The sequence below is a fragment of the Pongo pygmaeus genome, chromosome 6 (assembly GCF_028885625.2).
Source record: "Pongo pygmaeus isolate AG05252 chromosome 6, NHGRI_mPonPyg2-v2.0_pri, whole genome shotgun sequence".
Classification (NCBI taxonomy): Eukaryota; Metazoa; Chordata; class Mammalia; order Primates; family Hominidae; genus Pongo; species Pongo pygmaeus.
The window spans coordinates 122,830,097-122,847,217 of NC_072379.2; the positions used below are offsets into that span (position 1 = coordinate 122,830,097).

At 36.1% G+C, this 17,121-nt stretch overlaps 1 protein-coding gene across 9 annotated transcripts in view; it reads left to right on the forward strand.

The window, feature by feature from the left end:
* Nucleotides 1-17,121, forward strand: part of SPAM1 (sperm adhesion molecule 1) — a 39,330-nt gene that overhangs the window by 11,221 nt on the left and 10,988 nt on the right. For 4 of the 9 annotated variants that reach the window (XM_054496741.1, XM_054496738.1, XM_054496739.1 and 1 more), the window contains one exon: nucleotides 15,057-15,141. The exons of 4 other annotated variants lie outside the window; for them this stretch is intronic. The gene's annotated coding sequence lies outside the window, so the exon portion shown is untranslated. Of the gene's footprint in view, nucleotides 1-15,056; nucleotides 15,142-15,733; nucleotides 15,799-17,121 lie in introns of those variants that run through there. One more of the 9 variants, XM_054496743.1, reaches the window with a different exon arrangement.

The window sequence follows — 17,121 nt, forward strand, 5'->3', positions numbered from 1 at the left end:
CAAAAGAAGACATTTATGCAGCCAAAAAACACATGAAAAAATGCTCACCATCACTGGCCATCAGAGAAATGCAAATCAAAACCACAATGAGATACCATCTCACACCAGTTAGAATGGCAATCATGAAAAAGTCAGGAAACAACAGGTGCTGGAGAGGATGTGGAGAAATAGGAACACTTTTACACTGTTGGTGGGACTGTAAACTAGTTCAACCCTTGTGGAAGTCAGTGTGGCGATTCCTCAGGGATCTAGAACTAGAAATTCCATTCGACCCAGCCATCCCATTACTGGGTATATACCCAAAGGACTATAAATCATGCTGCTATAAAGACACATGCACACGTATGTTTATTGCCGCATTATTCACAATAGCAAAGACTTGGAACCAACCCAAATGTCCAACAATGATAGACTGGATTAAGAAAATGTGGCACATATACACCATGGAATACTATGCAGCCATAAAAAATGATGAGTTCACGTCCTTTGTAGGGACATGGATGAAACTGGAAATCATCATTCTCAGTAAACTATCGCAAGAACAAAAAACCAAACACCGCATATTCTCACTCATAGGTGGGAATTGAACAATGAGAACACATGGACACAGGAAGGGGAACATCACACTTTGGGGACTGTTGTGGGGTGGGGGGAGGGGGGAGGGATAGCATTGGGAGATATACCTAATGCTAGATGACAAGTTGGTGGGTGCAGCGCACCAGCATGGCACATGTATACATATGTAACTTACCTGCACATTGCGCACATGTACCATAAAACCTAAAGTATAATAATGATAATAATAATAATAATAATAAAAGAAAAAAAAAAAGGTTAATAAAAAAAAAAAAAAAAAAAAAAAGAATGTTCTCTTCTTATGAGAAAGGGTTTGCAAACTATTCACCCAACAAGGGATTAACATCTGGAATATACAAGGAACTCAAACAACTCATCAACGAAAAATAAATACATACATCATTTGATTAAAAAGTGGGCAAATAATCTGAATAGACATTTCTCAAAAGAAGACATACAAATGGCCAAGAAGTACAGACATACTCTGTATAATAATGTTTTGGTCAATGATAGACCATATATATATATATATGTGTATATATATATGTATATATGTGTATATATATATATGTATATATGTGTATATATACACCATGGTGGTCCTATAAGATTATAGTGGAGCTGCAAAATTCCTATCATCTAATGATGTTATAGTCATTGTACTGTCATAGTGCAACACATCACTTCTTTTCTATGTTTAGGTATGTTTGTTTAGAAACATGAATACCTACCATTGTGTTACAATTCCCTACAGTATTCAATACAATAACATGTTGTACAGATTTATAATCTAGGAACAATATTTTACACCACATAGTTCAGGTGTGTAATAGGCTATATCATCTAGGTTTGTATAAGTATACTCTATGATGTTCCCACAATGATGAAATTACCTACAAATGCATTTTAAATAACATATCCTTGTTATTAAGGGATGCATAACTGTATATAAAAAATGCTCAACATTGCTAATCATCAGGAAAGTGCAAATCAAAATCATAATTAGATATCATCTCACTCCAGTTAGAATGACCATTATCAAAAAGACACAAAATAACAAATGCTGGTGAGGATATGGAGAAAAGAGAACTCACACCTTGTTGATGGGAATGTAAATTAGTATAGCCATTATGGAAAACAGTAGGAGTTTCCTCGAAAAACTAAAAAATGGAACTATCATATTACCCGGAACTCCCACTACTGGTTATATATCCAAAGGAAATGAAATCAGTGTGTTAAAGAGATATCTGCACTCTCACGTTTATTGTGACACTACTCACAACAGCTAAGATATGGAATCAAGCTAAGCATCCATCATGGATAAATGGATAAAGAAAATATGGTATATAAACCTAATGGAATACAATTCAGCCATAAAAAGAATAAAATCCTGTCATTCGCTGCAATATGGATGAGCCTGGAGGACATTAAGTGAAATAAGCTAAGCACAGAAAGATAAATACTACATGTTCTCACTTATATTTGGAAGCTGGAAACGTTGATCTTACAGAGGCAGAGAGTAGAATAGTGATTACTAGAAGCTGGGAAGAGGAGGGAGGGGGAATAGGCAGAGGTTGGTAAATGGATACAAAATTACAGCATGACAGGAGGAATAAGTTCTAGTGTTTTATAGCATTATAGTTAACAATTTATTGTGACTATAGTTAACAATAATTTATTGTATGCTTTCAAATAGCTAGAAGATTTTGATTGTTCATAATATGAATGATGAATTAGATGACAGATATGCTAATTACCCTTATTTGGTTATTATGCATTGTATACGTGTATTGAAACACACACCATACCCTATAAATAGGTACAATTATTATTTGTCAATTAAAGATTTAAAAAGAGAATATTCTCTTCTTCCTAATACAGGGAGGGTGCCTGTACATGGGAAATTTAATGTCTTGTTTTCGGCAGAAAGGAAGAAAGCCGAGTGCCCTTCTTGCGCCTTCAATCACTCTCAACTCAAAATAACTAATATGCCAAAGTGGCATATTTTGGGGTAGCATATCCTGAATCCTTTCATAAGCATTGTGCTAAGTGTTTTATATACATTATTTCATCAAAATTTCACAAGGGACCTATGAGATAGTTGCTTTATTGCCCATATTTTACAGTTTAAAATACAAACAAAACTAAAGCACAGTGAAGTGAAATAGTTTGGGTAAGATCACATTGCTACTACATTGAGAAACCAGATTCTAGGCCTGTTGATCCTAATCTAGAAAACTAAATTACTTAGTCCAGTAGTTTAGGTATTTACAGACATTGCTTAAGGAATTCTCAGACAGATAAGAATTCTCTTCTTGTTGCTGATGAGATTAAAGAGATTAAGTAACTTGCTAATGCTAGTTGATTAGAAAGTGGCTGCCCTTAGGATTTAAAACCCAAGTGTGTCAGCCTCCAAAGTTTTTGTGTATTCAAGTGAATTAATCCATTCCACAGTTAAAAAATACATTTTATACTGTTACTCAGTAGACATACACATACAAATATATGACTGATAGAAAAGGTTCATAAAACAATACTCACCCTTATTCATGCAATGACACTCTGGTACTTCTTATTCTATCCTAACCTATTTTATCCTATCCTATTCTGCACTATTATAGTCTATTTTATGGGTTTTTTAAAGGCTTATTACAAGCAATTAAATTTACTTTATGACTCACTAATAGGTTGTGAAATAGTTTTCCTTCAGTCTGGAAAAAATGCGAGGTATAGGCTTACTTAATATCATTTTCTTGTATTACTGTGTTCTCAATTACCCTCTATTGTGCTTAAAATGAATTGGACTACTTAAGTGAAATTTAGTTGTGGCTTTGTTGTAAGACTAACAAGTTCATATGCCTGCTGCACAGTAACAGTGCAATGCACTGAGACAGCAGTGTTTGCAGCAGAGAGGAGTTTATTGATTGCAGGGCAGCCAGGTTAGGGGATGGGAGGAGACTCTCAAATCCATCTCTTCAAGGATTTCTGGGATGAGGTTTTTAAGGGGATTGTGGAGGACAATGGGCTGGAAGATTAGGGTTATTGATTGGTTGGGGTAAGAGGGATGAAGTCATTAGGATGTGGAAATTGTATTCTTTGGTAAAAGGAGACGAGTTAGCTCCTCATGGGGTCCCTCAGACCAGCTGGTCTCAGTAGTTTCACTGGTACACAGGACTTAAAAAACATCTCAAAGGGAAAACTTACATTTAGTAATGTTCACGTTATCATGTAGAGCAGTTAGGGGGAACTGCAATCTTACAGCAGTCTACGTGATTCTGCAGCAACAGGGAAACAGTGTAAGGAAGTGGGTCAGAGAGCAAGCTAACCTAATGTTTAATGCTGAGTGTGCTGCAGGCTTGGTTTATCTTAGTTCTCCCCCTCCCTTCTCCCCTGATAAATTCTATAAAGTTTATGGGAATGGTTTCACTCTGTAATGCTCTTTCTAAATAGATTTTAGCTAGAGATGGTCTCAGAGTGGAGGGGCTGACTGAATTCTGCTTCAGAAGTGTTGTTTTAGCTCTCCAATTTCCCTCTTAATGAGAAGCATGTGATCTCTATGGAGGCAAAACACCAGTAGTGTCTCAGTTTATTGGTGGAGATAAAGGGACAATTGTAAATACAACGTGCTCTGAGTTTCTACAATTTGAAATGAATTTTGCTATGTATAACTCTTCCTCCTCCCACCTCACCTTTCTTATTAACCACATTCTTTACAGAAGACTTAGATTATTGTTATTACCCCCAAGCATCTCTGTATTGTCTAAATCAGTATCCATGGCAAATATTTCTTTAATGTTCTTAGGCTAGGGGTTTACAATCTCTAAATTTTTATAGAGATACCCCAATCTAATTGCATACATTGGCTTTTATGGCTCCCAAAATGTCAAAAGGAATCCTCTCCACACCTATTACAGTTATCTTTCTCATAGTTTGGAATAAATGCAAATGAGCCATAATAAGCAAGATTTAATAATATTGGTAGCCCAGGGGAAATAATGCTACACTTTAGTTTACATAGCTTCTTAAAAAAACACTTCAGGCTGGGTGTGGTGGCTCACGCCTGTAATCCCAGCACTTTGGGAGGCCAAGGCGGGTGGATCACAAAGTCAGGAGATCGGGACCATCCTGGCTAACATGGTGAAATCCCGTCTCTACTAAAAATATAAAAAATTAGCCAGGCGTGGTGGCGGGTGGCTGTAGTCCCAGCTACTCGGGAGGCTGAGGCAGGAGAATGGAGTGAACCCGGGAGGCAGAGCTTGCAGTGAGCCGAGATCGCGCCACTGCACTCTAGCCTGGGCAACAGAGTGAGACTCCGTCTCAAAAAAATAAAAAAAAAAAGACACTTCATAGGTATCATTTTACTCATTATCCCAGCATTTCTGGAATTTAGATAGATTCAGGAATTACTGATGTATTTTTAAAGAGTTAAGTGATGCTTAAAGATTGAATAATTTGGATCTTCCAGCTGTGGTATAATAGAACTACAAATAGAAATAAAGCCTCAATTATTTCCTGGATCTGAGTTTCTTAGTCTTTTTAGACATGTGTTTCATCAGCTTCCACCTCCCATGGGCAGACGGAAGACAGTAAAGATAGAAAGTAAAAGGTAAAAAGTGAATGTGAGAAGACAGAAAAAAAGTCATTGTCAAGAAAGACATTAATAAATGTTTCTAGTGTTGTTTTGTGGCACAAGTATATTCTAATCTTGTACTATATCACATTAGTTAGAAAGAATGGTGGCAGTTGGTGCTGGGGAGATGTTTGATTACCTAAGACTTTAGTTATAGTTTTGCTATCACAAAATGTGCTTTTTTTTTTCTTTCCTTAAAGAGATGGAGTCTCACTGTTTTGCCCAGGCTAGAGTACAGTGGCTGTTCACAGGCATGATATTGGCACAGTGCAGTCTCAAACTCCTGGCCTCAAGTGATTCTCTGGCTTCAGCTTTCCAAGAAGCTGGGACTACAGACACATACCACCATGCCTGGCTGTACAAAATGTGTATTCTTAAGGTAGACTTCAGGACATAGCTTTTTAGGACGATAAATAATAAGCCACTTAACACTCTGATAAGATTTTTAAACAAGTCATCTATCCTAAGGAAAAATTCAGTCTGCATCCTAAGTGCTCCATTTAGAGGCTTGATATCTCTGTAGGCATCAGATACCTTAAATAGATAAGAGGAAAAATACTTGTTGCATTATCTTTTGAAGGTGAGCTAATATATATTTATTGGCATTTATCTTCAGCATTGGTTAATGTGCTTAGTTACAATTGATGAGATTGGGTCCCTATTGCCTTTGGACAAAGGTGTTTTCTGTTTGTGTTTGACTATAGTGGCTATTTGGATCTTTGATACAATCCCATATGTAGAAGATTTAGTAACTATGACTTTGGCAAATCATAGAAATAAAACCCAAAAGTCATCTGACTGGTCGAGAGAAGAGAAACACTGGTTATTGCTAATAGACGGTTCATTGCAAACCCACAGCTGTCATTATGGTTATTATACTTTTGTGAACTTCATTATGCAATGCACTAGCAGTAATAAAGGTGTTTGTTATTCTTCTTAAACTTTAGCCTAACTTGGTGCTGAGCGCTTTGCCTTAGTGCTAGGCGGCTGAACCACTGTAATCACGGAATTGGGATTGGTCCTAGGTTTTTTTTTATAGTGGGATGTTGGATTGACTGAAAGTCAATTATCACTGATCTCAGCCTGGGGTTTAACAAGAGACATTTGACAGAGAGCATCCTCAGCAAAGCTATTATGTTTTTAGTTAGCGTCTTGCATTTAGATGATCTTCAAGTCTTTTTTTTTTTTTTTTTTTTGAGACAGTATCTCGCTCTGTCACTCAGGCTGGAGTGCAGTGGCGCGATCTCAATTCACTGCAAGCTCTGCCTCCCGGGTTCACGCCATTCTCCTGCCTCAGCCTCCAGAGTAGCTGGGATTACAGGCGCCCGCCGCCACGCTCGGCTAATTTTTTGTATTTTTAGTAGAGACGGGATTTCACCATGTTAGCCAGGATGGTCTCGATCTCCTGACCTCGTGATCTGCCCGCCTCGGCCTTCCAAAGTGCTGGGATTACAGGCATGAGCCACTGGGCCCGGCCTCAAGTCTTTATTCAATTACTTCATTTCAGTCTATCTGGGTGCGTCAGCCTTACGCTTGCCTACGAAAGACATACTAGTCTTCTGAATAATGCTTGTGTTCTGTGGCTTCTGGATGACATGCTTGGTTTTTCTTTGAATATTTTGACTTTAAGTTTCATCATCAGCCACAATTTTGAGTTTACTTAAACTCAAAGGACATCAAATTCGTTTAGTGAATTAACTAATTAACTAATTTAGCACGCACAAGAGGAGAGACAAAGATTTTCTGCTAATCAAACTCTAATCAGGCTCATTTGTGCATTATTTTTGTCTAAGTTTCAAAGTCTGGGCTAGGGTGTCCTTCCTTTCAGAGTCCAGTTCTAGCAAGAACCTGCAAGTCAGTTTAGCAAGAATTCCCCATCTTCTATTTCAAATTACTATTGGGGGTTCCTCATCCTCCGTCACCCCCCAGGAGATGTCTGATCACCCCGGCCAGCCTTCAGTAAGAATACTGTTAGGTTGTTTTCACCAGAACCTGTCTTACCTGAGATCTTTCCTCTTAGTAATTTTCTATCCTGCTGATCCCCACCCTGCCTTTTGGCTACAAATTATCACTTTTCCTTGTTGTTTTTGGAATTGAGCCCAGTATTATACTGAGGTTTTGTTTCCCCTATTGCAATTGTTTTTTTTCTGAATTAAATCTGTTTTTACTGCTGTAATTACTGCTTACTTCTGTTTTTTGTTTTTTTTTTTTTTTTTCTTTTTGACTGCACTGTGGCTTCTGATTGATGGATTTAGTTTGTGTTTGAACATCTTCATTTTAAAGTGTCACCATTGGTCATAATTTTGAGTTTAGTGAAATTTAAAGTATATCAAGTTCATTTATATAATTTACTAATTAACTCACTTAGCATGCATCAATTGAGTACCAATTGATGAGTGGCTCTGAAAGTTGAACAATAAACTAATCCTAAAATTAAAGGTGTATTATATGCATCCTTTAATAAGCTCTGAGACCTACAAAGATACTTTGGACATAAAATGTTATTCACATTTTTTCCCCAAAGGAATTATCTTCCAAGAATAAGATGAATTATTTTCTTATTTTTAATACAACTTAATTAGTATTGACTTATCATGCTATTTTTTTTTTTTTAATTTTAAGAGATGGGGCCTCACTGTGTCATCCGGGCTGGGGTGTGGTGGTGCAGTCACAGCTCACTGCAGCTTTAAATTCCTGGCTTAGAATGATTCTCCAACCATAACCTCCCCAGTAGCTGGTACTACAGGTTCATACCACCATGCCCAGCTAAATTTTTTATTTTCTATGTTTTTAAAGATGAGGGTCTTCCTATGTTGCCCAGACTGGCCTCAAACTCCTGGCCTCAAGTGATCCTTCCGCCTTGGCCTCTCAAATCTCTGGAATTACAGCCATGAGCCATGGTGGTGCTTGGACCTATAATGCATTTGTAAAATGTGAAAGTACTAATATTTCTTATAACATATCAATGTAAATATTGAGTCAATGCTGAAGAATTCAATATTTTCAATTCATGTTAAATATTGAGTCAATGCTGAAGGATTCAATATTTCCAATTCATGTTTAATGATTGTGATTTTCTAGTCTCTTACATATATTAATTCCTAATTATGCCATTACAATAGGACAAGTTTACTGTACAAATTGGACATGTGTGAATTATATCTCTATGTTTCAAAAGAGTAATTAAATAAAATTTTATTTTGGGAACTTCTCTTGAAGGATTTCATTATTTATTTGGCTCTTCTTTTTCTCCCTCTCCTCTCTCTTCCCATCTTAAAAAGCAGGATTCTGTAAACCAAAAGGTATCTGAGACAGGTCTCAAAACATTTAGAAAGTTTATTTTGCTAAGGCTATGGACACACCTGTGACACAGCCTCAGGAAGTCCTGACAATGTGTTCCCAAGTTGGTCGGGGTGCAGCTTGCTTTTATACATTTTAAGGAGATGTGAGACATTAATCAATATGTGTAAGATGTACATTGGTTTGGTCTGGTAGGGCAGGACAACTTGAGGTGGGAGCTACCAGGTCATAAGTAGATAAGAGACAAAAGGTGGCATTCTTTTGAGTCCTTGATCAGCTTTCCATTGAATATACAATTTAGTCTGGCTCAGTGAATCTGCATTTTTACATAAACAATAGGGCAGAGGAAGCAATCAGATATGCATGTCTCAGGTGAGCCTCAGTGGGATGACTTTGAGTTCTGTCTGTCCTTTGTTCACGAGGAATTCCCTTGTGGGCAAATTGTGAGGGAGGTATGTAGCTTTTTATCTTTGTATCTAGCTCATTTAGGAATAAAATGGGAAGCGGGTTTGCCTGACATAGTTCCCAGGTTGACTTTTTCCTTGGCTTAGTGATTTGGGCATCCTAAGGTTTATTTTTCTTTCACATTCTCCCCTTTTCTTTTAAAAGTCTTTCAGAAAAATCATTTTAGAAGAAAGTGGGTCCCTGGTGTCAGGTTTTGTCTCATCCCTTGTGGCTAGGGCAGTTTATTCCTAGACAGGTAGGTCCCACATTATTCGTAAAGCTCATTTTTAGCAGGTTGTGAAATCTCACACTCTACAGAAAGAAAATAGGGAGAGGAAGGGAGAAAAACAACAACAAACAAAGAAGTGAGCAATACTGGAAAACTGATATAGGCACTATTACTCTGAAGTCTGTGTCAGTAGGCTGGTATGAAAGTGGTTTACGTATGTAAATAGCCTGCTGTTATTTTCTTCTGAAGTTTAAGTTGTCTAGCTTCAGTTTGCAGGACTTTAAAAAAGCACAGCTTAATTTTTAGTGATTTCAAACCAGGAAATTGGGGAAAAAGAGGAATAGAAGAAAAAATTGAATAGATTATTTTGTAGACTGGTAGGAAAAATTTTAGAATTCAGTCCAAACTGTAAGTTCAGTCCAAATAATACAAATTGAAAAATATTTGGCAAGACTAGAATCTAACAACAGGTGTACTATAGTTATTTACTGCCTCAGAGACCTTTTTTCTAAACTGTAGCTTAAAACAAAGGTCTCTGAGATAGTTTGAAACATGTTTTTTCTTTCTCCAGTCCTATTTTCACTAAAGACAAGTCAAAGGACAAATTCAGCTGCAAAATAAGTTTTAGTCTTATTATACTTGGCCGTAGTACATGCATAAAATCAGCAAGAATAATTTTTTCTTTTTTTAAAAAATTGGCTTTGCTGAAAACTTTATTCCATAAGGAATCTCAGATTTGATTTTAATGCCTCAAGCCCAGCCTGTGCCTGCAAATACCTGTATTAATGGAGTGAATTCCTCACTTCAAGGTCCCAAGGAATCTTGGGGCTCCTGGGACTGTCAGAAAGTGACATTCTTTACTTACCACAGGTCAGGAACCTGTGCAGGGACTGTGTAGACAAGATATAAGATCAGCTTTCTGAAGGGGCTTTTATTGCCTCTTTAATTCAACTTTGATTCCTTAAAGGAGTCTGTATCTGAAAGAATTCCATTCCAGTAAAAAACCTTGGTAAAATAACTAGTGTCTACAATTATGTCCTGTTACTAAAGAAAACAGATTCTTATTACACTTATGCAAATAACTATATTGCTATAAGTTAAGCATACTTGCAACTAGTTTCCGTATTTTGGAGAAATCAGGTAGACAGAAATATGCTCCGAATTTTGTTTATAGGAGTACACTTTACTCAATTATTAAAAGCTATAAATATTTCAAAAGAAAAGTTTTTCTTACCTCTGATAAACAAAGGATCAGCAACATTTTAAGCAAAAAGTAATAAAAGGATTTATTTCAGTCTTCCATGCGGTTTAGTCTATGCAGTTAACTCCTATTCTGCTTGATATTCATGAACATTTCAGCTCTCCTTAAGAATCTTGGAAGTTTTTCCTCTATTCTAGTGTCACAATCTCCAAAGTTATCAGAAACCTGCCTTCAAGCGCACCTGTCAGAATCCTATGCTGGTTATAATGCCATCTTTTGAAAAGGATAAAAATAAAACTGCAGATGACAAAAGTCTTAGAACAGTCATAGTTAAATACACAATTTACAAGAAAATTGGTTACTTCTGTGGCATAAAACAATTTCACATAATAATCATAATTATTACTGATAACATATGCTAAGATGTATTAGAAGCACAGGAATTTCATACAATTTTGGAACACACACTAATAACACATTTATGTAAATATAATTCAAAGAAGGTAAAACATTTTTGCATATTTGACAATACTTCCTGTATGATTTTATTATATCAAATAAATGAAATATCTCTTATAAACTGTAGGGAATTAATATCAATAAATTTATGAGGACCAAAATTAGAATTTGATTTTGGAAAGTGTTTTAAATATAAATGTTTAGAACATTCGATATCACAAAATAGGATCACAGTCATTGTAAAGTAAGTCATTTATTTAGCCAAAGTGATAACTCAAAGATTAAAAAAACAAAAGCACAAACCTTTATCTTTGAGAGAGGAGACTTTGAGAGAGGAGACCAAACAATAAGCCTTAATAAAGACAGAACGAAGTCAATTAAATATGTCTCTCAAATCTTATAAACCGCCTATAAAACTTTAATTATCTTGACCATAAGAGATAATTTCCATAAGCCCTTTTTATAACCTTTATGACCTTTTATTAAGAAGTGGGTTAATGCTCCAAGAAAACCTTGTTAATCTAACATAGGAGTCCATATTCTGGTCTTGCCTCAGCATGCCTTCAACATTAATGGTTAATTTATAGAGAAACTGAACTTATTTTTTCTCAAAATCAGCCCTTATGATCTCACATGCTTAGCTCTTCTGCTATAGTCCCTGGGCCTTGAATTGAATAGTTTTAGTTTCTGGCCCTGTGTCTCATGAACACAGTTTATTTTGATTGGCATCTTATACTGGGTCTGAAGATGAGGCTTTAACTGCTGTTGGTGTTTAAGATTTAGCAAGATTTGGGGTCCCTTTTAGACTCAGAAGTCAAAGCCCCATACTCAATGACACAAGGACTGTAAAAGCACATGCAGAAAGTTACACGGATGTATTAACCTTAATTAAATAAAAATTTAATCTCTGTTTTTTTCCTAAGCAAACCCAAACTTAGTAATAATGACATAGAAATTATTTTGATAAAATGTAAAATCTGTTTGTTAGGCCCAGTTACCAAAAGGCAAAAGAAAAGAACTTCTGCAATGTGACTGCTGTTCCCTGTGGGGAGTTCATTTAGATAATCCTCACATCAGACCTAATGAGAATGACACTTGAATTAATTAGACATAGAAGGTGCTTCCTGAGCAATTTAAAGCCAAGAGCACAGAATATTATGTTGGAAGAAAACATTTCCTTTAGACCTTCAAGATAAAACATTATTAGCATCAGGCCAAAACAATTATGACCCAAAGAAAAAACTTAACAGTAGCTGAAAACGAATTGAAGGACAGAACTATAATTTCAGTCCTTTTAAAAGGGAAGAGAAACCTGAAAACAGGGAGATGCAGTAAAAGTTGAACTTTGCGTACAAAAAATTATAAAGTCTTGTAATTTTATTAAGAGTAAAGCAATACCTTAAGAAAGTCTCATTATTCTAACCAATTATTTAGCGTATAAGTGGGGTTTTAAAAATATTAAATATAGACAACTTGATCATATAATTTTTTTTCTTTTCATAAACCCTCTTTCTATTACTTACACAGACCATTCATGACATGCTTGGGCATGGTTGTCTTGAACATCCCTCTTTCTTTAACAACCAGTCATTTTATTTTAGGACAAAAATTTACCATACAAGATTCTTTTGCATATAAAATTATTTTTCTTTAAGCTTTCTTACCAAAAATACCTCTTTATTTCTGTAACTTTCTTTACATCTCTCTTATTTCCAGGTTACTTTTACCTTGTTTTATACATAACCTTTAAAAAAGTTTGAATTAGACAAAAAGTATTCATCTTTTAACATTTTGGGACGTTAATTTTGGGAGGAAAGGCAATGAAGAAGATTCTTCAGAATGCACCTCTGAATTAGAATTAGGATCCTAAACAACAGCTTCCTAGGAGGAAAAAAAAACAGTGAAGAATACTTCCTGTAACTGTCCTCAGCCAGCTTTAACTTTGTTAGCTTTTGTCCACCATTACACATGCCAAGGTCAAATCCTCTCACAGTACAAAGTAATCTTTGGTACCCTCCAAAGCCAAAGAGGTCAGGTAATGCAAATACAGGAGAGCAGACCTTTAGACCTAAGAAGAATCTGCCCATGACTCTTGAAACTCTACAAAGAAAACAGAACACCCCAAAAAGGGGCAAGAGGTGCCTGTGTTCTGAGTTCTTTAGGGGGTTTGAGTCATTAGAAGCCTCTTTAGATTTTTCCTGGTGTTGAAGATGGTGAAAGGGGAGGAAGGAATAGGGTGAAGAAAAGTAAATGAAAGAACAGTTGTTTTTTTAAGAGAGGAAGCAAACACAGAAACCAAGCGCCTGTTTTTTTGTTTTTGTTTTTTTTTTTTCTTTTTCCTCCCTCTTTTGCAGCTATGAGGAATTTTACCTAATTCAGACAGGCCTTGTTCCTCATGATTTGGAATTCTCATTCAGATTTGACCAAGTCAGGTAGAGTTGGTCAACTCTGGCACCAGAGAGAAAGACCAGAACAAACAACAAAAAACCCCAACAGTATGATTACTGAACCATCTAATGGTAAGGAGAATTAAGACCAGCTGACTGTTAATCATAACTTTATCCAAGACAAAATCCCAATTGAGCTACTTACCTAGGAGTGGGTCTCAGGCTGAAGACAGCTCTCTACTATCCTAGAAGCAGGAAAAAATTCAAACTGGCCTTCCCTGTTGGAAGTGAGCTCAAATTCCAGAGAGGAGTTACCTGCCTTCCACTGTCGTGAAAGCAGAAAAACTTGCCTTCCTTGTTGCAAGCAAGTAAAACTCAGAAAAAGAGTTGTACAGCAAAATAAACGTTAGATCTCAACGAAATTTTGGGTGATTGGGGATTCTCTGGAGGGAGGGAAGCTTCCAGGCCTCAGCAAATTGTCCTGTTGGTTTGGGCCATAAAAGCTCAAGCTGGTACCAAGCCCAGTTGGAGATTTGTCAAAGGTCAGGGGCTACCTCCATGCAGAGTCCCTTCCATTGGTCACCAAATTGTAAACCAAAGGTATCTGAGATATGTCTTAATACATTTAGAAAGTTTATTTTGCCAAGGTTAAGGACGTGCCTGTGACACAGCTTCATGAGGTTCTGACAAATGTCCCCAAGTTGGTTAGGGTACAGCTTGCTTTTATGCATTTTAGAGAGACATGAGACATCAATCAATATGTGTAAGATATACATTGGTTTGGTCCAACAGGGCAGGACAACTTGAGATGGGGGGCTTCCAAATTGTAAGTAGATAAGAGACAAAAGGTTGCATTCTTTTGAGTCCTTGATCAACCTTTCACTGAATACAAAATTTAGTCTGGTTCAGTGAATCTGCATTTTTATATAAACAATAAGGTAGAGGAAGCAATCAGATATGCATGTCTCAGGTGAGCCTCAGTGGGATGACTTTGAGTTCTGTCTGTCCTTTGTCCAGGATGCATTTCCTTGTGGGCAAATTGTTAGGTAGGTGTGTAGCTTTTTTAACTTTGTAGCTAGCTTATTTAGGAATAAAATGGGAAGCAGGTTTGCCTGACATAGTTTCTAGGTTGATGTTTCCCTTGGCTTAGTGATTTTGTGGTCCCAAGATTTATTTTCCTTTCAAAACTCACAAAAGTAGTATTTTTCTATCATAAAAAATGTCAAACCCGCTTTATCATTTTGAAAATGTTCATTTTAATTTATTTTATTAATTTTTAAAGGAGAAATTATTTTTCTTTTATAATAAATGCTGTATTTTCTTGAAAACAGTTCCACGAAGTATATGCTTCATTTGTATTACACTACAGAAATATGTTATTACTTTAACCAAATGCTGAGCAATAAGTCCAGGTGCATGGCTCAAGCCTGTAATCCCAGCACTTTGGGAGGCCGACGTGGTGAGATCACTTGAGCCCAGGAGTTCCAGACCAGCCTGGATGTCATGACAAAACCCCATCTCTATAAAAAATTTTAAAAATTAGCCAGGTTTGGTGGTGCGCGCCTGTAGTCCCAACTACTTGGGAGGCTGAAGTGGGAGGATCACTTGAGCTTGGGAGTTGGAGGTTGTAGTGAGCTAAGATTGTGCCACTGCACTCCAGCCTAGGCAACAGACCGAGATTGTGTCTCAAAGATTGAATTTGCTGAGATTAAAACACCACACACACACACACACACACACACACACACACAGGTTCACACAGTAACATTTCAAAAGATTAAATCTTCCTTTAATTGACTGGGCAAAGGGCTGTCTTTTCTCACCCAACAGGTTAAATACTGCAGAGCTAATAGATTGGAGTGACTTCTGACCTAGTCACATCTTAAAGGAAAACTTTTCAGTTTTTACTTTAAAAGTAAGTTGCTTTTTGTTCTTTCTACTGCATAGCTTAGTAGGAAAAAGCAAGTACTGTTTCGTAAAAAAAGAAAAAAATTCTGTAATGTGCCACATTTTAAGCAGTTTCTTTAGCCTCAAGAATCTCTGGCTTGTTCAAAACATATCTGGGTGACACTGAGAAAGTTAAGATGAGGCTGGAAAGAACCAAAGGAGAGGAATAATTATGACAATAATAATAAAGGGGAAGGAAAAAAGACTTGATGAAATGCCACCTAAAATGGGATTAACTTATCTTGTTGAATCAAGTTATCTATTTCTGGTCAATTTATTTATAAAATACAATAGTTTAAGAAGTTTCCTAGAAAAAAAATCTTACACAAAAGCTCCTTTCATTCGTGAAAATACTTGTAAATATTTTTGCTTTAGGAGAAAAAATGTGCTTTCGGGGATATTACGCTGGTCACTTAAAAGTTTCTTTAAAATTCTTAGCTTGGAGTCACTGTTACTTGTAACTGGAGGTATCAGTCAGCCTTTCGGTTGGACTTATGAACTATGTACCTTGGAAATGCCACACACCCTACCAAATGTGATGAGGATACGAGGGCAATCAACTTGGGGCCTACCACTCATGTGGAAATTTGCTTTTCATTTTTCATGTTAAAGAATGATTCCCACAGTATGTACAGAAGTAATTTAAAACACTAAAATTATCTCAGTATCCTGAGGCTTCCTGAGGCTGGAGGCCATTTTCAGTATTGTAACAAAGTTTAGTAGTTTTGAGTGAGGTCTGTAGAAAATGGAGACTGAGGAGGTGCTTTGTGAATGACTTAGATTTGGGACTCTCTTTGCTCCTCCCCCTTTGGTAATGTTATGGTTTGCTTTCACCAAAGTTATAGTCTTGCCTTTTTCAATATTTGTCCATATTTCTGAATTTTTAATAATATTTATGATAATTTATATTCAAAATCTATAACAATTTTAATGGTAAGAGGATTGTATCTAAATTCAGTTCTTAATTCCATTGAGATAATATATACATAAACTCACAGGAAATGGGAACTCCAAAAGGTAGATTCTGAAGGCAGTGTCTTGACTGACTTCTATATCTGTTATGATTCTCTAGAGAGAAAGCATTTGTCATGGAAATAAAGCATTTGTTGTGGAAAAGAAGAGCTGAGGACTAAGCCAAGAAATTTTGCTCTTTTTTTTTTCCTGTTTGATAATCTCCTCTCCTTACCTCAAAAATCCTAATCTTCCCATAACCTCATGTTGTATACCTTAAATATACTCAGTAAAATTTATTTGAAAAAAAATTTCCCAATCATCAACTCCACTTCCTCGTACAAGAACAAGAATCCCCTGTACAAGCATCCTGGTAGATAATGTGTGGAGAGGTTTATGGTTATTTGTCTTTCACTTAAGGGAAGCTGAGATTCAAGTTTGTTCTGGCAAACTACTTTCTAACATTAAAATTGTATTTGTTTCCACTTTTTATTTGAGAAACAGTATGATAGTTGGATGAAAGAAAATTGGAAGATCAGAAATATATAAGGGACACTCAGAAAATACAAATATTCTTTCATATTTTTGAATATTTTTAATTCCTTAAGCATGCACTTACATGTTTTTGTATACTTCAACTGTGTGTATTTTTGTATTTTATTTCACTTTGTATTTTAGGCAAACATATTTACATGTTGCATCATTATCTTTGTAACTAGTTCTGATATCTGCATACATTCTTTCAGGATGAAATACCGTATTTAAGCGTTACTTATCATTGGTATTTCTTATCAATTGGGTATTGAACTTGCTTTTTATTTTTTCTCATTTCATAGATGCTACAATACATAGTGGTGAATACTACATGTGTGAATATCTACACGTAGCTACATAATTTTTATTACAAAATCATTTTGAACTTATCCTTAGACAAGGGATTCCTGGTTCAAAGGATTTAGCTAGCATGTGTTCCAGTGATAAAATGCCTTTACAACAG